This window comes from Polypterus senegalus, chromosome 6 (genome assembly GCF_016835505.1).
Source record: "Polypterus senegalus isolate Bchr_013 chromosome 6, ASM1683550v1, whole genome shotgun sequence".
NCBI classification, from domain to species: domain Eukaryota; kingdom Metazoa; phylum Chordata; class Cladistia; order Polypteriformes; family Polypteridae; genus Polypterus; species Polypterus senegalus.
Genome location: NC_053159.1, coordinates 51,627,748 through 51,653,687, shown reverse-complemented (window position 1 = coordinate 51,653,687; position 25,940 = coordinate 51,627,748). Strand labels below are relative to the sequence as shown.

General features: G+C 38.5%; 1 long non-coding RNA gene across 1 annotated transcript; it reads left to right on the top strand.

Moving 5' to 3' along the window:
* Positions 1–401: 401 nt before the first annotated feature.
* On the top strand, positions 402–25,679 carry LOC120530523. The gene is made up of 3 exons (XR_005633982.1): positions 402–583; positions 1,814–1,940; positions 25,450–25,679. It is a non-coding gene; the product is annotated as an uncharacterized LOC120530523 (long non-coding RNA).
* The last annotated feature ends 261 nt before the right edge of the window (positions 25,680–25,940 follow it).

Genomic DNA, 25,940 nt, shown 5'->3' with positions numbered 1-25,940 from the left:
AAGCCTTGCGTGGAACATTCCATGCTTACTGGCTAATGTTTTAAAGGTGGCGCTGAAGCTAAGAGCATTCGCGTATGTCGGGGACTGCAGAAAGACAGCCACATGGGAGTCAATTTTGGTTTAGCAGTGGATGTGTGCAGTAGCGTTTGTTTTTTTTGTCTTAGTAACCTCGAGGTTAGGTATAACTTCATTTTTTATGTTAATTAGTGTTCAGATATGTTTATTTTGTTGTTTGATACTTCGGTTATTGTTTGAGGTGTGTAATTCCCCCTGCAGGACCAAAATGGTGTCTCTCTGTGAGTAAGCAAGCTGACCAGGGAAATAAAGGTGTCTTTGTACGGTTGTGGCTGCAAGAGTGGGGAGTTTTTTTTACAATCAAATGGAGAGACTTGAGAGAAACAGTTAGAGTAAGCAACAGAAATAGAGGTGTCTGGTGGCTGAGCAGTTGGTTGTTGTTAAGAAGCAGCTTGAGGCTCCTGAGAAGCAAAAACAGCTTCTGAGAGCTGAAACAGAGTCCAGTTTTTGTTTTTTTAAGGCTGCTGACTCCCTTTCCTGAACCGACAGAGACTGATTAAACATCAGGGTAAGAGTCTTTGTGTTGTTTTACACACTCTGTTTTTATATATTTTAGTTTTTTTGTTTTCTTCTTTGCATTTTCAAAATAATTTTTTTTAACTCTGAACTACATTTATTTTGCTGTTTAGTGCAAATGTTTACCTTTTTTGAAAGTCTGGCTCTCTTGTGCCTCGCTTATTACCCCCTCAGTCCTAGTTGGTCCTGAACTACTAACAAGCCATCTGTTTTAGTAGACAGCTTGTGACACATATAAATATTTTTTTCAGTCTGAAGTGTTGCTTCCACTACTCTTCAGCCATTTGCAGCGCCTTTATTATATAAGCAGAGTAACATCTATTTATTTTTGAGTATGTAATTTGGGCACAATAATGCCAAAAACGCCTTAGTGTATAAAAATGGCTGAGATATTCATTGATGGGTTGCAAAGTAAAGTACAAGAGGCCATTAAACAGCATTGCATTGGCTGGTGCAGATTTAGTGTGACTCAAGCTAAAGCAGCACCCATGCATTTTTTTTACTCAGATTTAGCAAAAGAAACAAAAAAGACATTTATAAGTTACAAATTGCTCAAACCCAGTTTTATATGGGACAAAAATAATAGGGGCCAGGGATCTTTTAGACAACAAGGCTATAGTTAAGGCCAAAGTGAAATGTATGTTTTAGCTGTGGGCAGAGTAGTCACTGGAGAGGTGAGTGTCCTAGAAATGTGAAAAATAATCGAGTTATGAGGGAAATAAGAAGTGATTGTCCAATTGCACAAAACACTGTGTCATAGACTATGCAAAATGTGATAAGTTAAGCACAGGAATTTGTTGATCCAAGTTCAGAGCAACCAAATACTCATTTAATTCCACATATTAGTCAGAATTCTTCTGATGAATGCCAAATAATTTTAACAGTAGAAAAATAAATTGTTCCATTTCTGGGGAACATGGGTTCCAACCTAATCTGCCAGTAAGGAAATAATGAAAATGTTCCAATGTCAGATAAACATTTCATAGTAATAGGGGCTAAAGGCACTCTGACTTTGACTCCAGTTAAATTTGCAGTCTGAACTGTTAAAAGATAAACGTGCCATCCTACTATCCAAAGGAACAACTATCAATCTGTTAGAAAAGGACTTGCTTTGTAAATGGAAATGTAATTTAAAATGTGTTAAATGTGTTAGATGCCCCAGATAGGTACCTTAGTATGGTAGTAGAAATTTGATAATTTGTCTTTTTTTTAATTTTTTTAGGCTCTTTAGAAACAACAAAGACCAAAGTTCTCCGGAGACATTAGACACTGGCTAAGAGGGTCTGAGATAAAGAGAGGAACAAATGAGCAAAGTCCCTGCACATTTGTGGGGACAAGATAAAAATGAGGTAGGTTTTAAACTGTCTGTGGACTCTATCTATATTATAGTGGGGACTTCTTTCTCGTGTTCTCCAATATCCTCTGAAACCTGAAGCAAAAGGGGGCATTGTTAAAGCAGTGTATTACAAGTCTGTACACATATCATTATAACACTCCTATCTTTTGTACAGTAATCCCTCCTCGATCGCGGGGGTTGCGTTCCAGACCCCCCCGCGATAGGTGAAAATCCGCGAAGTAGAAACCATATGTTTCTATGGTTATTTTTATATATTTTAAGCCCTTATAAACTCTCCCACACTGTTAATAAATATTCCCCGCAGAGTTATACAGCATAATCTCTTTGTATTCTCTTAGATATTAGGTAAGATTAATTGAAATTATGTATATAAACACACTGTTTATATATAGTAAAACCTAAATATTATTTTAAAGATATTGAGTGTCTCCGATATCACATGTTACAGCCATTACGATAGACATGCCACCAGCAATAAATACGTACAATGCAACAAAAATAGTATACAGTAAATGTGTGTTTACAGTGACACTAAACGTACGTACATGTACTAAGTACTGTAAGTAGAAAATTAATTATGGTTACTCACCAACAATGACACGATGACTTGTCCGATAACAATGAGTTTTATTTTACTGCACAACAAAGGAGAGCGTTACAGCCCTTAAAGGAGCCACTTCAGGCGATTGTGTAGCACTGCCGTTGTTCTTCTTCTGCCAGTCTTCAATCCAAATCCCTAAAGCAGATTCCATCCAGACTACTGCCTTATTACATCCACTTACAACTTGTTTTGCACCCTGGTTAAAAGGACACTGCGGCCGTAGATCTTACATTCCTTTCCTACTTTTTAAATAAAAAGAATCATAGCCTTCAACAAATCCAAAACGTTTACCTTTTCGGCAATCGTTAACATCTTCCGTTTGCGCTTGGGCACGGCCCTTGAAGCAGTAGCAGATCGTTTTGGAGCGATAATGAAGGGCTTGACTATGCACAAAGATAAACACAAAAGAGCACAACTCTTTACACAGCGAAACACGTTGATGCTGAATGAGCAAGACGAGACTTCCTGGTTAACACTGCATTCAGCAAGCAGGAACTTAACTGCGTGCTCTGATTGGTTAGCTTCTCAGTCAGGCGAACTTAACTGCGTGCTCTGATTGGTTAGCTTCTCAGTCAGGCGAACTTAACTGCGTGCTCTGATTGGTTAGCTTCTCAGTCATCCGCCAATAGCGTCCCTTGTATGAAATCAACTGGGCAAACCAACTGAGGAAGCATGTACAAGGAAGTAAAAAGACACATTGTCCGCAGAACCCGCGAAGCAGCGAAAAATCTGCATTATATATTTAGTTATGCTTTCATATAAAATCCGCGATAGAGCGAAACCGTGAAAGTCAAAGCGCGATATAGCGAGGGATTACTGTATTCAGAAAGCACAGGCAGGCACACGGTGGTTTATACAGAATTTATGAGCAATTAAACCATGTGTTATTCTGTGGTCCCCAGTAGTTCCCAGATCCATCCATTATTTTAGTGTCTATACCACCAGAGACAATGTTTTACAGAATTATAGATGTATGCATGCATTCTTTTCCTACCAATACATCTAGATAGTTATTACTTATTTGTTTTTATGTATAAGGGAACTCAGTACAATTAGACAGTGCTTCAGCAATGTTTTTGTGAAAGTCCTATATTGTTTTCACTAACTTTAAAACAAGACCTTGATGGAGAGGAAATGTACAAATGTAACGTTAATTCTGTATATTGGTGAACTTTTGCTTTGTTCTCATACTCTCAAAGCACATGAGGAGGACAGTTTAAAATCACTTCAAGTGTCAGCAGAAAAAGACCAAGAAGAGTTGTTATCTAAATTGCAGTTTTGCCTTACCAAAGTCAGATACCAAGTCATTACTTGAGTGGTACCCCATAAGCCTTTACTCCGGAGCATATAGCTACTATTCACAACATACCTCAGCCAATATCTCACAAATACAGTATGTAGGTTTCTGTCGATATGTAGATACTGCAAACAGTGGGATTTTCAAATATGTATTAATAGTGCATCTGCTGTATTACAGTTCTAAACCTTCCACTCCAGGCCCCATTCAGTGGACTGATAAAGGCACAGGAAAGATTCCACCAAATAAATCATTTTTTTTTCTCAAGCTCCAGGCTTCGGCCACCCTAACTCCAATTGCTTATTATTCAAAAACTTTAGATTCAGCGACAGTCCTTCCAGCATGTCTTAAGGCGTAGCAGCAGCACACCTGGCATAAGAGGTTGCACAGCCTTTAGTGGTAGGGCATGATGTCCCACTTTTAGCACTCAAAGCTGTAGTTACTATTATGACTAAAGCAGCTACTCAGCACTTAAGAGCTTCCAGAATGAGCAAATATAACTTCTCTATTTTAGTTGCTGATGAAGTTAAGGTTCAGTGTTGTTCTCAGTTAAATCCTGCTAACATTTTATCCTCATCACTTGATGGAGAAGTTGACAATGAATCTTACAAATTGTGGATGGCTACTCCAGTGTTTTATATATTACTCTACTTTCCCTTTTTGTATTATTAATATGTAGCCTTTCTCAGAATGCCTCAGATCTCACAGACTTACCACTGTTTATAAGGTATTGTACAATATAACTTCTCCCCACCTTCCCTTCTACATTTATAAACTCAGGCAATTAGTTGTAATAAAAGACAAGCAGGAGTTAAGTTACAATTTAAGCAATGTATTATTGATAATATTCATAAATAATAACAGTTTTCAAAGTACAAGTGAATACTGGCGACCATACAACTTGATAAATGCTGATGTGTAGTTTCAGGTGGCACACTGACTTGTTACTTAAAATGTCTCTTGTTAAGTCCTCATTTCTGGCCAGCTTTCTCCAGAACAGGCTGCATGCCTGTCTCACTATGGCTGCAGAGCTGTGCTCTTCATTGTGTTGTCCTTTTCAATTCATGGTGTGTTAGATGTTCCTTCATTAGTTGGTAAGAGAGAGAGAGAGGGAGGAGTAAAACAAGAAATTTATATATACTCTTGCTAACACTAGAGCCAATACGGCGTCATGGTACTTAATGGCTTCTGATACAAGCCAATTGCAAACATCCATACTTCAGACCAATGGGGCACAGAATGCCTTCACACCTACCCCCAAAACCATGTGTTGAGCTGAAGCTTCCCAGCTCTGTAGATTAGCTTTCTTGTGGGGGCTGATTAAGAGAGTGCTGCAAAGAAACATTTGCCAAACTTGTTTTAGGCACTTTCCCCAACCCTGTCGTAAAATTACAAAGATTCATTCCTAAAAGGTTGGAAGGGGTTCTAAACTATTAACCCAAACCATTTCTGTTATTATCAATAATGTAACACTAATATGACATTGCTTTGTCTAAGTTACAAATAAAGACATACAATATATTTATCAACTTATATGCAAAATTTCACACCACAACACTCCACTCTGATAAATCTTTTGTTCTATGTCTTTATATTATAATTAAATAGTCTTATTTGTTTGAGGAGTCTGTTGTACACCTTGTGTTTTGCCTTGAAGTGATTTTTTTTCCAGTGTTAAAAGTTGTGCGTGATCACTTGTCCATTACATATTTTCTTTTTTCAAAGACAATCTGAAGAACCTGGATGTGCTCCTGATGACTTGTATCTGCTCCGGCTTGCTTCAAGTGTTTCTTTAGCTTTAAGTCTATTGTGTGAATTATTTTCTTAATCTGTGCTGATTTTGTGTCTAACTGTTTAAGCTTATGCATCTGTACAATTAACATCAAAATTTTAAGGGTAATATACCACAGGTGCCAGTACAACCTATTCTGCCCAAGTGAGAGTACATGTGCCACTGTATAAACTGTTCACAAAGCAACATTTGTGGCCCCACTTTATTCATTTGGGGTTGACTTAGTTGCTTCTTGTGCTTTTTTACCCATGGTGTAACACTTGAGTGCCATCAGCCTTTACCAGTATAGGCTGACATCACCACCATGAGACATAGCTACGCAACCCTCATCATCACCCCTATAGGCCACCCCTAGAGTTGTTTGCTCACCATATCCATACCCACTGTGCTAAACACCTTGGTTCAGAATTGGCCCACTGGTCCTGTGCTTGTACCACAACTGACAACCGCAGCAAGGCTTCTGTGTTTTCTCAATTAGACTTTATCTAAACATCAGAGCCCATATGACTTGAAACTGTACCAGCTGCACCTGTTGTTTAAAAAAAGTACACCAATTTGCTCAGTACACATTTTCTTTAATAATAGTATTAATTATATTAATTATCCCACTTAATTAACTAATACACAGAATCTACACTTTGAGACCCAAATCAATGTCCTTATTTTTGGCATTCCTAACTGGTTTACACTGTTAATACAAATAATATCCATCCATCTATTTTCCATCCATCATCCAACCCGCTATATCCTAACTACAGGGTCACGGGGGTCTGCTGGAGCCAATCCCAGCCAACACAGGGTGCAAGGCAGGAAAAATCCCTGGGCAGTGCGCCAGCCCATCGCAGAGCGCACACACACTCACACATCCAAACACCAAACACACACTAGGGACAATTTAGAATCACCAATGCACCTAACCTGCATGTCTTTGGACTGTGGGAGGAAACCGGAGTGCCCAGAGGAAACCCACGCAGACATGGGGAGAACATGCAAACTCCACGTAGGGAGGACCAAGGAAGCAAACCCGGGTCTCCTAACTGCGAGGCAGCTGCGCTACCCACTGCGCCACCGTGCCACCCTACAAATAATATATTAATTATAATATTTAATACAGTTAATTCCCTTGGAATGCAAATTTGTTGCAGTAATGAACAAACCTTTTTTTTTAAACTATATTGTGACTAGTCCTAGTATTGCATGACCTGTGGACTTGTTAATCACTTAAACTCCAGTAAGTGTCTTTTTCTTGCTGTCTCTTCAGTTCTTCATGTTTTTGTCTTTAGTCTTTGATTGCTGTCTTTTCCTAGCTTCTGTATTCCTTCCGCTATGTAGGCAGGTCTGTAAAATGAAGGCGACAAAGCAGTTTCTGTCCATCTCATTTTCTTGGTTATTGACCTGGTGCCAACACTCAAACCTTGCTTCTGGGCATTCATTGGAACAGTTTGGCCACTAGTGCCACTTCACTACAATGTTCTAGTTATAACCCGATCTCCTGCATAAATTTTACTGTGCCAGTTGCTTTCACTATTTATTACCTGCACCAACCCAAAGTCTGTAAAACCTAGCACTATTGCTAAAGTTCAGGAAATTGAAACAGACATAACTATGTTCCCTTTCCTGTATTCCTCCTCTATCCTTCCATTATTTTGTTATTGTCTTGAATTGTATGGTAACTGCTACCTAAAAATGTGGCTAAAATCTCTTCAATATCCAAGTGCCAAATCCAGCATCTCTCCTAAAACTGACCTTTGTTCTTTACTCACAACCAGCTCACTTTTCTCCATTTTATTACAGGGAGTTTCATAGGTTGTCTTTTTAATGAACTGGTCAGTCAGGTTTTGAATTGCTGAACCTAAGTGTGTGTGCTTTTTAATTACTGACTGGCCTAGCAATGATGTTAGGACACTCACACCCCTATGCTTTCCTGACTTGCTGCCTGAACTTGTAAACCTTCCTGCTGCACCATCCCCCTTCTTTTGTTCTTTGGCTTGTCCTGTTTCATTCAAAACAACTTTGAAACTGGTGCACTTTCTCTCCAACTCAGTGATTCACGCACTAGCACTTTTAGACCTTTCACACACAAGCACTTGAATTTCTTTTATTTCCTCTGTTTCTTGTTTTATTTCCACACTTTCTTCACTCAGTACCCATATTCCATTATCTAGTTCATGCCCTTCAGTCAACAATTGCCATTCAAACTCACCAGCTTCTCTGCCATCTATCTGATTTCTTTTTCCTAAATCAAATTTCAGTGCAGCACTAGTTACCTTTCCTAACAGAGGCAAAATATCTATCGGTGTAGCATGTTCTTTAAATACTGGACAGATGTGAGAATTACCAGGAGATTGTGGTGCAGTGGAGAATAATGGAAGGAAACAACCTTGCTTTTTTTCCTTCCTTTCATCCCTCTCCTTTTCTTCACACTCAAATTCCTACTCTTTATCTGAGCACTCATCTGTCTCAGGTAAGTCACCCATCCATGTTTTAGGGTTCCAGTCAGATCCCGTTACTACTGTCCTAACTTTCACAATGGGTGGTTTACACTTCTTTTTCCCCCAGTTTTTCTACTTTAGCAGTGGGTATTCTACATGTTAGCACTTCACATTTTTCACACCAGCTGGTACATCTTTCAAAACTCAGACATTCACACAACATTCCATTTTCATTTTCAGTCACTTTGCTATTTTCTTTCTCATACTGATCGTCCTTATTACCAATGATGCAAGATAGTAAACCTCTTATAATAATAGCTGTCTTCTTTATACCTGATTTCTGTTTTCCTGCTTTTAATCCTTCCAGCCCCCTTCCATTTTGTGGCACATTTTTCTGCTCAGCTGCTGCTTTCTCTACTTGCACTGCAGGTTTCCATTTCCAAGCTTTAGCCCGCTTGAATCTGTCAATCCATTGTAAGATGTATGGCTTTAATGTGAATTTAGGGATATCTGAGTCTACAATGCTACTCTAATATAATCTGCCAAATTCGTTATGGGTTGGCCTATTTTTGCCCCTTTAAGCAAACATACACATACATACACAAAGATCCTAAACAAATAAGTGCCGTATGAATGACACATGCATGTTCCATCATTCCCTACCGCTTTAACCATTTAAATGCTATATGAATGACGCATGCATTTCCCATCACTCCAGCACTGCCATATGAGTGACGAATGCACGTCCCATCACTCCCTAGAATTTTAACTAATTAAGTGCCATATGCATGATGCATGCATGTCCCATCACTCCCTAGCACTCCAATTAGGGACTCACTACCACCAGTACTAACAAACAATCGGGTGTCCTCGTGACACAAAGGAACTCTCAACACTTTGCTGATTATATACCTTTTATCAACAGAACAGTGTTTTACTCCCACTGCATTTGTACACTGGGTGCCATAAAATTCACATGCATACTCGCACACATACATCAAAACAATATTTGCAAACAGGGTGCAAAACATGGTTACTCCAAAATCCTACCAACTATGCCAATTGTTTTCTCTTGGTAGAGTAATATAATACTCGACTTTCCCCTTTTGTATTATTAATATGTAGCCTTTGTCAGAATGCCTCAAATCTCACAAACATTTGCTAAACTTGTTTTAGGGACTTCCCCCAACACTGTTGTAAAATTACAAAGATTCATTCCTAAAAGGGAGGAAGGGGTTCTTAACCATCAAACCACTGTTGTTTTTATCAATAATGTAACACTAATATTACATTGCCTTGTCTAAGTTACAAATAAAGACATACAAAATATTTATCAACTTATATGTACAATTTCACACCACATCCAGCCATTCTGTGGATGGCAATGTTCATAAAGGTTGTGCTATATGTACAGAAATAGACTGCATACAAAAAGCTAAACTTCCAAACAACTGTTCATCACAGGAAGTATAAATATTTGCCTTGACTAAGGCTTCTCTGCTAGCTAAATATCAAACTGCTAACATTTATACTGATGTTTTTGGGGAGTATTGTGGGTTATTATCATCCTCTGGCTCTCCTGTTATACACATGTTAATTTCAAATTTTCTAATTGCTCTGCAGTTGTAGTCTGCACTAATTCTAATAAAATTTCAGACACACACTGAAGGAAATGAAACAGTGACTAGAGGAAATGCTTTATCCGACGTGCATGTAAAGCAAGTTACACTGTCAGGCCCTTCAGTACCCTAGTATCCTCTATCAATGGCACAGCTGGATCTCACTACATTACTTATTATTCAAATTCAAGCTAGTAAAAAAGAAAGGCAGGTCTGGGTAGCAGCTATGCATCTGACAATTGGGGTCTGCAGCGTAGCCCCACAGTCCTTTTCAACCTGCTTGAACAAAATTTCTTATGGTCAATCTCACATGTCAAAAAGAGAATGCTTTGGTTTGCTAAATAATTCTGTAAAACATGTACTCAGTATATATTCTGCTAAGTATACAACAATGCTAAAGTAAAACCATGCCTGCCTGGTGATTTTCCTTCACTTGGTACTGGGGTTGATGCATGCTCAGAACTATTTGTTGTACCTGCAAGCAAAGATACAATTTCCTGTGACTGCTATCCGACTGGACAAAGGCAGGACTGTAGCAACAGACAGCTTCTTCACAGCACTTTCGCTGGCTAATAGACTGCTGCACTGAAATGCAACTCTGCTTGGCACCATAAAGTAAAATGGGACTTCCACCTGCAGCAAAGTCACTTTAGTATGCAAGCAATTCGCCACGCTAGTTTTTAGATTTAGTAGTGTCATACTGACAGTGTATACGTCCAAAAAGAAGAAGTTTGTCTGCTTTTTCAGCACCATGCACCATACACAGAGTACAGGCAAGATCAAAAAAAAAATGTTGAAATGACAACTCGTATTCAAATGGCATAGCATTTTCAAATAATGACGTTTTATGTATGAATATGTGTGTGCATCCATAAGAGAGGCAGAGACAGATTTGATCTCATTCAAGTGGTTACTGGAATATATAAATATAGAGTTAAAACATTCAGAAAGGTATAACAAAAGTGTGCTTTTATTCAAGAATAAAACTGTATAGAAAAAATTCAAGTGACAAAAAGATACAAAGAAGACATGATTCACCAGCATATGTATGTCTGCTTATATTCCTTCAGTGAGCAAAACTTTACACCAGCTGTTACAGGCTGACATCAAAGACTTATTCTTCTTATCAAAGGCTTTAGCTGCAGGTGGAAGTCCCATTTTACTTATGATGCCAAGCAGAGCTGTGTTACGGTGCACCAGTTTATTAGCCAGAGAAAGCGCTGTGAAGAAGCTGTCTGTTGTTATGGTCCTGCCTTTGTCCAGTCTCTGGTACAAGAAATAGTTCTGAGCAGGCTTCAAACACAGCACCAACAGTGGTCATCTCTGCTCTTATGAAAAGAATGGAGATAAACAGAATCAACTCAGAGAGGGAGAGGCAAGTTCAATGTACCACGTGAACGTCATTGAGAGAGTAAAAACTGAATAATAAAAAAAAGTGCTAACTTTTACAAGTAGCCAAAATTTATACTTGGTGTTACAGACTCAAATCAAATGTATGTTTTTATTATATTACAGTAATAATAATAGCAGCTCACTACTCAAATGTGGAGCTCCAAGACTCAAACCGGCAACCTTAAAGTTATAAGGCCGTAACTCATACCTCTGCACCATCCATGAATATGTATTAGCTTCCTATGAGCTTGGGTTTGTAACTTGCTGACAACAACATGTACATCAAATTATTTTTTTTGTTACTTTGGTTATCTCTCTATTATAAAAAATATCCTGGGAGAGAAAGTCTAGGGAGAAGAGATGTGATCTTCACATCAAGATCATGGAAGACACTTAAAAGACCCGCAAGACGAAAGAGATTGGCCACGGAGCGTCTCGCAGGGACCTTAAACATGAGACTTTGTGCCAAGAGATTGACCCAGGACCATCTCGCGGGGAAGTAGGACATGAGATTCTTGCAAGACATGCCCTAATTACAACCAATATCAAATAAGACCACGGGCAGCAAAACACTCAGTCGTGTAAAGGATTTGAGCATACACAGATCCAGGGCGCTCAGCGCATATAAAGCGTATAAGGGCAATACCTTATAGATGAAACGTCGACAATTAAATATAGAGGAAAGAGCAGCGCGAAAAAAATAGACTCAAAAGCATTGGAGAGAAAAAAAATGCAAAAAAGAAAAAGAATAATCTAGGTGCAAATTCAGAAAATAAGGAAAGTAATAATCAGCCCAGAACAAGTAGAACTAAAAAAAAAGCATGTCCAATCGGGCTCAGGATTAAAAGACAAAGTAGAACTTCATAAAGACATTCAAAAACATTGGCGCTATACACGTGCAGACCAGGTAAGAGATTATGAAAGCAGTGGAATTCGAAAGGCACAAAAAAATGTTGGCACGATACAAATGCAGAGAAAATTAAAGAATATGAGAGCAGGAAAATTAGGAAGTATCAAAAAAAGAAAGTAAAGATCACAGTAGCGCAAACAAACAGAAATTATTACTCGAAAAAAGGGAAAATAATCACCACGGACCTGGGACCTCATGCATAACGCCATGCATAGAATTCGCACTATACCATGACATAAGCACAAAAGCGGAAATGTGCTTACACTCAAAAAAATCCAGATGCATAAATCTGTGCTAACGCTAGCTTCCATGTTCTTCCGCCACATAAATAACGGTCAGCGTAAAAAGTAACACACATGTACGCACCTGCTGCCCCACCTCAACTCCTCCCAGAATTATGCATCTTTTAATATGCAAATCAATATAAATAGCCCTTAAGCTCACCGTTCTGTGAAAAGGCAATGGCAAAAGCACAAGGGAAAATTGAATTTCAGTGAATACCAAGTGGAGGCAAGGAAAAACGTACTATTTGTTGGTTTAAACAGTGGTATAAACAACAAAAGGAAGTTGATCGAGTGACATAGCATGTCGGAGAAACTCGAAAGCTCAAGTTCACAAAGTCACACAGTGCCCGAAATAAAAAAGAAGTTGTCAGATATCAAAGTTGCTGTGAAAAGGCGAGAGTCATAGCCCACCGTCATATGAAAGCTTATTAGGGTACAGAGAAAAAAAATAGGCACACAGTGGGAAAAAAGCACAAAATATCAACTTTAACCTTGAAATTTCCACTTTAATCACGTACTGTAGTTTATTTTGTCATTAAAGTAGAACATCATAAACATCATCTTAAAATTATTTAATTTAGTAGTTTCTCAAATCCCATCGTAACTAAAGTAGCACATTAAATGCTTTGTTTTGCATTTGATCTTCTATGTGCTCTATGTGTGTGAATCACTACGTGCTTCTTAAACAGGCTTTCTCTTTCTCCGACAGGACACAGAATCCGCTACATTCGTGATATTACAGCTCTGAATAATTAAAATACTTAGATGTATACGTGATATTTTCATGATGATGGGAGTTAAAACATGTTATTAAACATGGAAACACGGTGGCGCAGTGATTTTTCATGTCTCACACAAGATGCTTGCTGCACCATGCACAACCTTCGATGAAATACTTTATTGTAGCAGTGCTGTCTCTTTCAAATATACTAACCTCCAATTCCTGTCCTTACTTTTCTTTCTCCAAATACCCAATCGCCATGCAATCAGCTCTGTAATAGACGTTAAGCCATCTGTAAGCTTAGAACACTGATTCTTCAACTCTTTTAAGCAACATTGAAATATCTTCATAGTACGTGTTTAATTATTCTATCCATCTATAGAGCACCAGTGGCTCGCTAGTGCTGGCACCATGTCCTCACATGTTTAATTATTAACAATATAGATTACTTAAATGAAGTTAAAGTTTTATCTGTATAATATAATAAACATATTTTGCTGCATTTCATCTTAAAAATGATATTGTCATCATATGTAAATACGCGCATTATAAAGTGGCTCAGGTTGTGCAATATTATCACTGTATCGTAAGCTCACAGTTAGGTAATTGTACTTATAAGTACAAACAGTTCTACAAGGAGCACTTGATGGACTGATTAAGTGTGTTTACAGCTCTTGGGATGAAACTGTTTCTGAACCGCGAGGTCCGTACAGGAAAGGCTCCGAAGCGTTTGCCTTATGAGAGCAGTTCAATAGACAGCATGGCAGCATGTGCTTGACGCTGTATGCCGATAATTCTGTTTCCAGTCATCTGCTGTACAGCTGTGATTCATACTCAGGTACAGTGATATAAATACTCCAAGTGGTGCAGTGAGAGTAATATGGAAAAAGATGATCTGATGTGGCAACCCCTAACGGGAGCAGCTGAAGAAAGGAGAAGAAGGTGAAATGAGAGTAACAACACTAAAGCAGTTATGGTATTTGGAATAGTTTGGCCATTCTGTGGACCATTATATTGTTACAAGTTAATTACAATCAGATGCATTAAATTAATAAACAATATGCGGTTAATTTCAATGTATTTATAAAGGCGCGTCAGGGATGTGGATCTAAAAAGGAAAGGGTAAGCACACAGGAACAGTAGCACTGCTTTGACGCTGGGTGCCGCCAGTCTGCAAAACCGAGTGCAGAACTTGCGTACGACAGGGTATGAGCTACCGTGGAAAGGTGTGTTGCTTTATGCCAAGTTTAGGTTTTATACATCGCAATTTGAACGTGGACACGTTCTTACGCAACATTTTTATGAGTATGTACCGTTTATACATGAGGCCCCAGGTGTCATCGAAAAAAAAGCAGGATAAAGTGAGGTCAGAAATAAAAGTCAAAGAGTACAAAAAAAAGTAAACTGTCATAAAGAGGTTAAAAAACAAGGGGGCCAAACACATGCAGAGCAGATTAGAGATAATGAAAACAGTGGACTTCAAAAGACAAAAAAAACATAGGCGCGATACACATGCAGAGAAAGGTACAGAATATGAAAGCAGAAAAAAACGAAAGTGTCAAAAAAAAAGAAAGCAAAGATTGCATTAGCTCAAACAAAGAGAAATTATTACTCAGAGAAATAACGAAAAGGTGAATAGAGATCGAATATATGGACATAGGTGATACGTCAGAAGTATGTAAGTATTGTAAGGCTTTGAAGTTTAAATCAGAGAATTTCAAAAATGGGGTTTACCTTACATGGATTTATTGGTTACTTTGCAAAAAAAATTATTAACTGCTGATGATGTAGATCGTTTTGTGTGTGCTGAAATTCCAAACAGAGAAACCTATCCTGAATTATGGTAGAAAGTCATTAAACACATGTCCCATGGACCTCATTTAACACTAGAATTACCAGAGCCTATGAAAAAACTTATAGATCCGTCCCACCTTAAATCGCTTCGCACCTCTCCATCAGCGTCTTAATTTTCATGTAAATGTGTTGATAAGCAGCAAACACCAAGCAGCCTGCTATCACATCCCCCACCGGTGCACAGTTTTCTCAGCTCAAGTCATTTTACCTGCGTGTCAGTTGCTTGGAGTTGTGTAGAGTGAGAAGTCAAGCAAAATCACACCTTTTATAAATACTATATCGTTATTTGGAACACATGCATTTCATGTGCGTTCCTTGTCTACAACAATCTATGTACAGTAAACACATTGTTAAAACAGAAATGTTTTTCATGTTTTAGTAATAATTGACAAAATGTAGACATGAAGTGTATAATGTGTTAAGCCTGATTTCCAAATATCAAATAAACACTTTCACAAAAGGTACAAATATAACAGAACAAGTGCACTTCTATTCAAGAATATAACTTCAGAAAAAGAACCCGCGTTAGGGTGTGACATTGACACACCTTTACTATGACCCCTTCGGTGGCGCAATGGTATCAAATGTTGACTGGTAATCAAAACTTCACGGGTTCGATCCTGGACAAGTCCATTTTGAGAAGTGAGCTGCTCTTATTCTTACTATTTTAGAATAAAAACATAAATTTGTTTTCAGTCTGTAACAGCCGGTGTAAATGTATGATACTCGTAAAGGTTAGCTTTGTTTTTTGTTATTTTTATATTCAGTTTTATTCTCGCGTTCACAATCCTAATCTTACACTGCTGTTTTCACATAAAGACGCGCTATAGCTCTGCAAACTACTTGTGACTTTACACTGTAGGAAGTAAGTAAATAAACCAAGGTAAATAAGTAAATAACATTCGATCTGGCTCTTATATACAAAGAACTGCAACGGCAGCTTCCACCTTCAGCTATAGACTCTCCACTCTAGTGTTTAGATCTGAACAGTGCATGTGCCGAAAACATTAACATTTAAATGTTACTTAAAACTTGCCTAAAGAAGGGACCTGAGTTGCCCACGAAAGCTTGCATATTGTAAACTTTTTAGTTAGCCAATAAAAAGGGTAATTTTGCTTGACTTTTTACAATGTTACTTACATAAAAGCCAGATCGAATGTTATTTACTACACGGCTGTTTTCAAATAAAGATGCGCTATAACAGGGGTGAACTGAGATTGGAGAAAGAGAACAGAAGCCCTCCCCGCAAGAAATGTCCACTCACATATAAGAACAACGCAGCTGCACCAGGCGTAAAGGCAAAAGTCCGGCATCATCCTGCCAATCACCTGCGGGGAGAGCTTCTGTTTTCTCTGATCTGAGTTCACCTCTGTTATAGCATGTCTTTATTTGAAAACAGCAGTGTCAGATCGGGGCGAGCATGAACGTGACTAAGAAAATAAAACTAAATAAAAAAACACTAACTTTGACAAGCACTATAAATTTACAGCAGTTGTTACAGACTTAAATCAAATGTATGTTTTTATTCTATAGTATTAACAATAATAGCAGCTCTCTACTCAAAACAGTAAACTTGAGAAGCTGCCAGCATTGAACCCAGAAGCTCTTGATTGGGAGCCAGCAGTTCTTAGCATTGCACCACGCAAGCTGTCGCATCAACCGCCTACCGTAACCTGCTTTCTTTTTTCTTCCGTTATATTCTTACATAAAAGTGCACTTGTTTTGTTATACTTGTACTTTTTGTGAAAGTGTTTATTTGATATTTGGACTTCAGGCTTCTCACCTTATACACATGTTGTAAAGATGGCCCTTGGGTGTGTGTTGGAACTGTTAACATTTGAATCTCATGATTGTATATCACGCAGAACTGAACTTTCTATACTATTCTGTCCTCTGTATCTCCTGGAGTTCAAAAGAAATACCAACATGCAGCTACATGTGGACACTGGCCAAGATCGGAACAAAAAGCAAATGTGGTCACCTAACTACAACCGCATGAAGGTATGCAAATTAATATACTGTTGCATTCCGAAATGTACAATACAGGTCATAAAATGAATTATTCCAAATGTCATATATATCTAAGTCTCTCTTTTTTGTCAGCGCAGCTTTGACATCTTGGATCAGAAGGTGCATACTAATTCAGCGCAAGGAGGAGCACTCAAGAATAAAACTGAATAAAAACAAATTGACATCCACAGCCATTCTCAGTCACGCACACCACTCACATCCAAGTCCACAGTTTTCCCAGTCTCGTTTGCGCACAAGATCTGATGCCATTTTCAAATAAAGAGGGGGTATAAAAAAATGTATTTGTTATACCACGTCTTTATCTGAAAATGGCGTCAGATCCTTGGGTTGTGTGTTGGAGCTTGAACGTGAGTGAGAGAATAAAACTGAAAAAAAAGATACTAACTTTAACTAAATTTACAGACACAAATCAAATATATGTTTTTGTTGTATGATATTAACAATAAGAGCAGCTCACTACTGAAAATACTAAATTTGGGAAGCAGCTGATATTGAAACCGCAACCTCTTTATTGGAAGGCAGCAGTTCTTAACATTGCACCAAGCAAGCTGTCGAATCAACCGCCTACCGTAACCTGGTTTCTTTTTCTTCAGTTAAATTCTTGAATAAAAGTACACTTGTTTTGTTATACTTGTACCTTTTGTGAAAGTGTTTCTTTCATATTTGTATTTCAGGCTTCACACATTATACATTTCATGTCTACATTTTTTAAATTATTACTAAAACATGAAAAACGTTTCTGTGTTAACTACGTTTTACATAGATTGTTGTTGACACGGAACACACATGAAATGTATGTATTCCAAATGATGATGTACTATTTTACCCTATAAAGCTCCAACACATCACTCAAAGATAAACACTGAGCCCTGAGAAGCTTCGTTGCAAAATGAACTGCAGCGGTGGGCGGGGGGATGGGATACCAGGCTGCTTGTTGTTAATCGACAAACACTTCAGGCATTCTAGCGGGTAAGTTCATGTGCATAGTCTGAGAGCCAGCAAAGTTAGTGAATGGACACTATTTCATTAATCTGCCATTTAAAGATAAGACACTTAAAATTCCAAAGAATCGTTGCATTGCAAAACAGTATGCTATTGGCCTCAAAAGAAAACTTAAAAAGAGCTTCACATTCCATGATTATTACAAAATATTCATGTAAGACATTTTAGATAAGGGATATGCTATTAAAGTACCCACGGAACAGTGGGGAAAGAGTGTGGTAAGAAAGAGTGTGGTAAATCCTTCACCATGTAGTATATCATCCAAAGAAAAATTAAATTAGAGTGGTTTTTGACTGTATGCCCACTTACAGTACCAAGGATTCTCACTGAATGAACAGTTGCTGAAAAGGCCTGACCTAACTAATACTCTCATTGGAGTTAGTACTGACAAAATTCAGAGAGCAGTCAGTTTCACTAATGGCAGCTATCAAATCAATATTTTATCAAGTAAATGTTCCAGATAAAGATACTGGTCTTTCCTGTGTTGGCCTGAAGGTAACCTGAATGATGGAGTAGAGGAAAACAAAATTACAGTAACTCTTTTTGATGCTACTTCTTCACCTAGTTCTGCTTCTTATGCTTTACGATGAACAGCTGAGAATGCAAGAAGCACTGCTTCTGAAGAATCAATTAACACCGTACTTCACAATTTTTATGTTGATGACTGTCTAAAATCAGTTGCTACAGAAGAACAAGCTATAAAATTAGCCGAATATATTCAAGCCCTGTGTTTCAAAGGGGGATTTCACCTGACCAAATGGGTGAGAAAGAGCTCAACAATCTAATTGTCCATACCTGAGGAAGACAGAACTTTTGAACAAAAGGACTTAGTCTTAAGGCATGATTTGTTACAAAATGAATGGTGAACTAAAGAGTATTTATCATTACTTCAAGAATGTCGAAAATGGCTTTCACCAAGAAGAAACTTTGAACCAGGTGACATTACTCTCTTTGTAGATGAAACTGTACCTCATAACTCTTGGGTAATGTTTCGAGTCATCAAGACAATGCCAGATGCCAAAGGTGTGGTGAGAAGAGTTTGCGTGCAGTCTAAAACCAGCACGCTAGACAGACCTGTAAACAAGCTTTGTCTTCTCCAAGAGAAAGCAATTAATTGGACTGATTATCCTTAAATTCTTCATTCCTAAATTGTGTTTGTCCTTTTACATTTAAGTTTAAGTTTAGATTTAACTTTTCATGCAAATATTCTGGAATAGTTAAGGCTCTTACTAAGTAATGTTATAGTAATTGACTTTGCCCTTAGCATAAATAATTAAGCGCCGGATATGTAAGAACCATTTGTTAGTTATTCAGGATATGTTAAGTTTATAAAAGTATTTTCTTAGTTATGTTAAATGTTTGCCTATATATTAGTGCATAATATATGGGAGGATCTATTATAACCTCCACAAGTTAAATTGAAATGGAATATTCTATTTCTTTTTGAAAATAAAATGGCACTGATTGAGAGACTGACAAGGTCATCATACAAGATCAGCATATTGTTGCTGACCATTCACTTTTGCTTTAAAAACATCATTGAACAACGAAGCGATACAAACCTTGTAAAATTCCTGAGTTGGCAATGTCTCTACTGTACTACAGGTAGGTAGGCGAAGAGAGTCTGCCAAGTGATGAAAAGCTAAACATAATAATGTGTTTTTGTATCTATGCTATATTTATTCATTTATCTTTTTTATTTAATATTCACAGCTCAAAGTACCTGATATTGTGAAAATAATCCAGTAGCAGAATTTTGTTTTAAAATATCTGTCCCCATTTTTTCAATGTTTTTCTCTCTCAAATAGTTGAAAAATCATATTCTTTTTGTTCTTAATATCAGCCATATCACACATATTACATACCAGGGATTTTAACCTGCCTTTCATCCAGTCCTGCTGGGGTAGGCTCCAGGTTTCCTGCGATCCTGCTCTGGACAAACAGGTTTCGATAATATATATATTGTTCTTAATCTCAGATGCTGTCTCTGTCGTTTTATGCCTGTCCATAATCTTTTTACCTGCTCTTGGTCTGCTCATTATAGGTTTACTCTTCTTATGCATGGGCTACTCAAGTCTCACTGCCCTAACCGTGACACTACATGCTTTTTTTTTCTTTGTTTCCAAAAATAGAGCTAGGTGCGGCCTGCACACTGATTCATGTCTAAGAACCTTGTTCTTCCTTAGCCTCTGTGATGTTCATGGTCACCCCTGTCAGAACACAGTAGATTCTGTTTTCTAATTTTTGATATCTTTTCAGGCTTCAGGTAGTAAAATTGTTTGTGCCTGATATGGAATCAGAGATCAATATGGTTGTAACGGCCGACCCCTTACCCAGCCAGCAGCTACACTACCAAGACCTATGGCCTGGATAAATTCCTGAGATGAATCTACATATACCAAGCCATACCTCTAACAAATTATATTTCAATAATTATATTTCAATTGTCAGTTTACACAAGCACGCAAAAGCAGGTATGTCAAATAAGTGAATAAATATATTAAATGGAACACAACAACAAAACACTACTGCACATTCCCCATGACAAATATATATATATATATATATGTATGTATATCCCTCCACCAAAGCAACAACGTGAAAACACCATATATACAATAACAAACCCTCCCTTGCCCTTGTAACGTATAACACACACAACACAAATAACAATGAATGAATACGGAAATGACAATGATTGTGAACTTGAGTCCGGGTATATTACTGTCCTGAATACGGATGACTGGTCAAGAAAGAATGGATGTGTTTGAATCTCCCGGAAAAATGGAACAACCTCACTGTGTATCCTCGGCGTGTGGTGGATAATGAAGTCCAACCCCAGGGTCTCTGGCAATGATTGAACTGAAATAAATTCGGCAGAATGAAAAACAAACTGGATACAAAAGCGCGATGTGAAAAATAGATGGTAATGGTGATTCGTTGTTGTAAAAGTGAAATCTCTGTCTTTCTCCTTCCTCCTTCTCTTTTCCCTCCTGATTGTTTACATAGTAAAGAGCTGGATGTAATTCATTGTGAACAGGCACTTTCCATCTTGGGGCTGCGGTCTCTCTCCATCATCCGTCCCCTCTGTATTTACGGGAACAACATTCACTGACGCACACATTATAAACAGCAAACAGTACGATGGAAACAAAATGCACTCAGCACAAACATTAAAAACACTATTACTATGTAGCCCCGCTACATGGTTGGTAGAAAATAACAAAGCCCAGTATTTGAGATTTTTGAATGCAATATTGAAGGTATCCATTATAAGCATATTGTCATTGGAGCAAGATATGTTGTGTGCTGTAGACATTTAGAGTTTCATTACAAATTGGCCCATTCTGGGCAATAAAAGGGAAAGAAAACCAAGTGCCAACAGTCAGCACAGATTTGTTCAGCACAAATGACATAGAAAATATTTAAAAAATTATAAAATTGTGTAAAATTGTTCATTTTCAGTACCAAATAGTAAAATATATCGTGTAGTGTAGTAATTTTCCAGTAACATTAAACTCAAATTATATCCAAACCCATTAAGTGTACAGTTCTGTCTCCTTATGACACAAAAACAAAACTCCATAGTAGGTCTTTAACCGTACCATAATTACTAAAATCTAAAACGGAAACTAATAGATATAAAAAAAAAATAGAAATGTCTTTGTAAAATAAAAACTAAATTAAAAATAAAAATACATGATGAAGGAAAACTAAAACTAAACTGAGTTTCCAAGTAAGGTCAGAAAAAATATAGAAATAAAAACTAATATAAAAAGGCAAAACTATAATAACCTTGTACTACCTTGAAAAACACTGGTCTAGATGACTGTGGCTACTTTCAGGCCGCATTTTTCAGAATGATTTTTTAGGCCTCGGACCCCTGTCATTGTCCACAACGCTTTGGTACCAACAGTTTGAAAAAGTAAACGGGGAAAACAAAAAAAGAATCTGTTTGTCATAAGAAGAGAGGGAAAAAGTCAGTGTGTAAACTCGTCCTTGATCACTTACTTGCCTGCTGCTGAATTCTTAGGTCTGGTCAATCTTGTCCAAGCACCTTTATCATCTTCTTTTCTTAAAGTAAACAATTTATAAAGGGGTGTTTCATTAAAGAAATAACTTCAGTTGCCATCTCCCTAAAGTCACACTTTCTCATTTGTAGTTATGTTAATGGTGGGTGTGAACAGTTTTGGATAAATAGTTTTGGAGTGATTCATCCTTTATATTTTAATACTTTATTTTTGTCAACAGTCTAAAAATTAGAACAACATTTATAACACTAGGCTGACCCACCTTTTAAGCCGACCTACTTTTAAGTTGACCACTTCTTAAGGCAATTCAATATGTAGATCAATTTGATATTTTATACAAACTCATTAATTTGGTTATATTGCATTTGAGCGGTATTACTTTAATACTCGTAGTTTTTGTTATTTTTGTGATGACATTGAAACTTTTTTTCTATATTGAGGTCGCCCTTTTGAACCCCCCTGATATTTACTACGTGGTGAGGCATTTGTACTCCATCAACATTAATTATTTCCAGAGACATAATTTTGTCTATTTTTCCAGCGCATCACGCACAAAAGCAAGGGAACGATGGGAGCACCAGAACTCTGCTCACATCATGTCGCTTCGTACCGCAAGCTGCAAGTAGTAAGTCTGTGATAAGCGGAATACCGCTACGCTTTCCACTCACGGGACGGAAGGACAATCCTGACCGCTTTTATATAGTAAGAAAGAAGAAGAAGATATCGCACAGTCTGGAGCAGAAAATCATCTTTTACCTAGAAAAACTAAACCATAAATCCCATCGTGCATTGCAAAATGGACGGGCCGTGTGTGAAACTCCGCACCTGCGTAGCACTCACGGGACGGAAGGACAATCCCGACCGCTTTTATATAAAAGGATTACGTTGACACTGAACCACATACTCTGTTAACTGCTTGTGCTCTACATTTTGGTTTTAGCTGGTCAAAAGAGTACTTCTGAAGAAACACGCTGAGATGCCAAAAACAAAGGTCTTTCTGATAGTAGCAAGTGAAAGATTATCAGTATTCTTACTGCAGTTGTTTGCATACAAAATATTCTTTCTTGAACCTGATTACCCCCTGTCATTGTTCTTTATTGAAAATAAGTTTGATACACAAATTGGATTAAAGTGAGATTCCAAGTTGCTAGGTTGCTCAAAATCAAACACATAAAAAACACAGTATATCATCCTCAAGTTTAATCAAGCTCTCAAACAAATGTTGCGCAAGGTGGTCAGGGAGGATGGAAGGAACAAGGACCAGCTCCTCCCATTCATACTTTTTGCCTATCAGGAAGTGCCTCAAGCCTCCTCGGGCTTCTTACTACAATATATGGGCGACAACCCTAAGAAATATTGCACATTCTAAAAGAAGGATGCGAGGAAGAGGCCCTCCCTTCCACTAACATTCTGGAGTATAAATTGCAATTACATGATAGATTCACAAAAATGTGGCGAATATTAAAAGAGAATATAGAAAGGACTCGGGCAGCGCAGGCCTAATGTTATGATTGTGGGATAGTACTTCGGGAGTTCTGCCCTGGAGACTGTGTCATTGTACTCGTGCCCACCTCGCACTCTAAATTAAAAGCCAATTGGCATTGCCCATACAAAGTTAAGGAGCGAAAATGGCTCGCTGACCACCTAGTGAAACAATTAAATCGTTGGCTGAGCAAACAGATTTATGAAATCAAGTTGCTGAAGCCATGGATGGACACAGAACCCGACCCTTCCTCCGGCCAGCCACGTTCCCTTTTCACCTATTTGATGCCCACACAATGATGGGACTTTGAGGCAGTAATCCTGTCTGTTCCTGAGGTGGTCAGTGAGAAACCTAGTCAGCCCTCGCTGATTGAATATGACATCATAACAAACCCAGGGGTAATCGTTTGGGAACGGCCATAACATCTCCCAGAGGTAAAACGTGCTGAAGTGGATCTTGAGATGAGACACATGCTGGAGCAAGGAGTAATTGAGGAAAGTCATAGTCCCTGGTCCAGACAATCGTATTGGTCCCAATGTCCGATGGAAGCTGGAGATTCTGCAACGACTTCCGTCGCCCTAATCAGGTCTTCCAAATTGATGCTTATCCGATACCATGAGTGGACAACTTCCCTGAGTGACTCAGAAAGGTGAAGTACTTGACCACTCTTGACCACTCTTGACATGACAAAGGGGTACTGGCAAGTTCTTTTTACAGACTCCGCAAAGGCCAAAACAGTGTTTAGCACCCCTAGTGGACACTGGCAATATCAGGTACTTTCATTTGGATTGCACAGGGCACTTGCCACCTTCCAGTGTCTGGTGGATAAAGTGCTACATCCCCACAATTCATATAATGCCATCTACTTGGATGAAGTTGTCATCTATTCCGACATGTGGAAGAAACACCTAGAGCAGTTCATAGACGTGCTCATGTTGGGCAGTTTGCAGTTTATAGTGTTACTAGCAAAATACCCGTGCTTCGCAGCGGAGAAGTAGTGTATTAAAGAAGTAATGAAAAAGAAAAGGAAACATTTTAAAAATAACGTAACATGATTGTCAATGTAATTGTTATGTCACTTTTATGAATGTTGCTGTCATATATATATATATATATATATATATATATATATATATATATATATATATATACACACACACATATAAACATATATATACATATACACATACATATCTACATATATACATATACACTGCGAATGGGACCCGGACACAGACAGATGGACATCGTATCTTCCACCACACACATGTTTATTTACAACTATTTACAAGTTTAAAGTGCACGAACCCAGTGCCTCCAGCGCCGATCCCCCAAAGTCCGGGCCTCTCACAGTCCTTTAAGCCTTCCTTCTGGCTGCCTCCAGTCCTCTCTTCAGCTCCGTCCTCTTCCACCCGACTTCCGCTCTCAAATAAAGGGAGGTGGCCCCTTTTATCACACCCCGGATGGGCTCCAGCTGCTTCCCAGCATTCCTCTGCAGACACGCCCCAGTGTGGTGGAAGTGCCGGCTGCACACCCGGAAGCTCTCCAGGTGTCCCCTGTCTTCTTCCCCCAGCACTTCCTGGTGTGGCGGAAGTGCTAGGCTGCAGGTTTCTTGAGGCACCGGGGCGCCGCCTGGCGGTGGCCACAGGCCCCTACAGGGTTGGGCTTCCAAGCCCCTTACCCGAGGTCACCAACAAAACCAAGGCGGTTGTCCCCTCGTGGTCGGGAGGAGGCACCCTCCTCCGATCCGCTCGGGTGTCCCGGCTAGGCTCCACCCCCAGCCGCCTGTGGCAACACATATATATATACACATACATATATACATATACATATATATACACATACATCCACATATATATACATATATACATATATATATACATATCTACATATATACACACATACATATAAACACATATATGTGTGTGTGTGTGTGTATATATTGTCACACATGTGTGATTAGGAGGCAGTCAAAGAGCCTAAAGGTGAGTGAAACATTGCGAGATAAGGAGTTGTCACGTGGTGCTTACCTGAACTCTCTTTTATCAACAGAAACCAAGAAGAAAAATAATCCTGCAACTTTCGGGTTCCAGAATGGCCACGATGACGCCACTTCCGGCCATTCTTGATGACGTCACTTCCGGCACCCACAAATCACCTCACTTCCTGCTGCAGCGTCATAACATGCCAACCATTTCTTGTCACATGTTTTTCTCTGCTATATAACTGCCATTTTGTCACAGTAAAAATGTTCATTGTAATTCCAAACTTTGAATCGCTTCTTTTTCTTATTGTCTAGCCGCCAATATATGGGGACGGTCCCCAAAACTTTGTTTTTGTCTTTGTGAAGGATTTATTCTACCACAATTGGCGTAGCTGGCAGGATTATTTGTTCAAAATGTCTGAAGAACAGGACCTGAACACTGTTCTTTCCACCATTATGGGAGATCTCCAAACTCTGAAGATCCAAATGGGAGAGACGAGGACCCAATTAGCCGAAGCAGAGGCTCGTGCTGTAGCCAGAGTATGGACAGAGGTCGCTT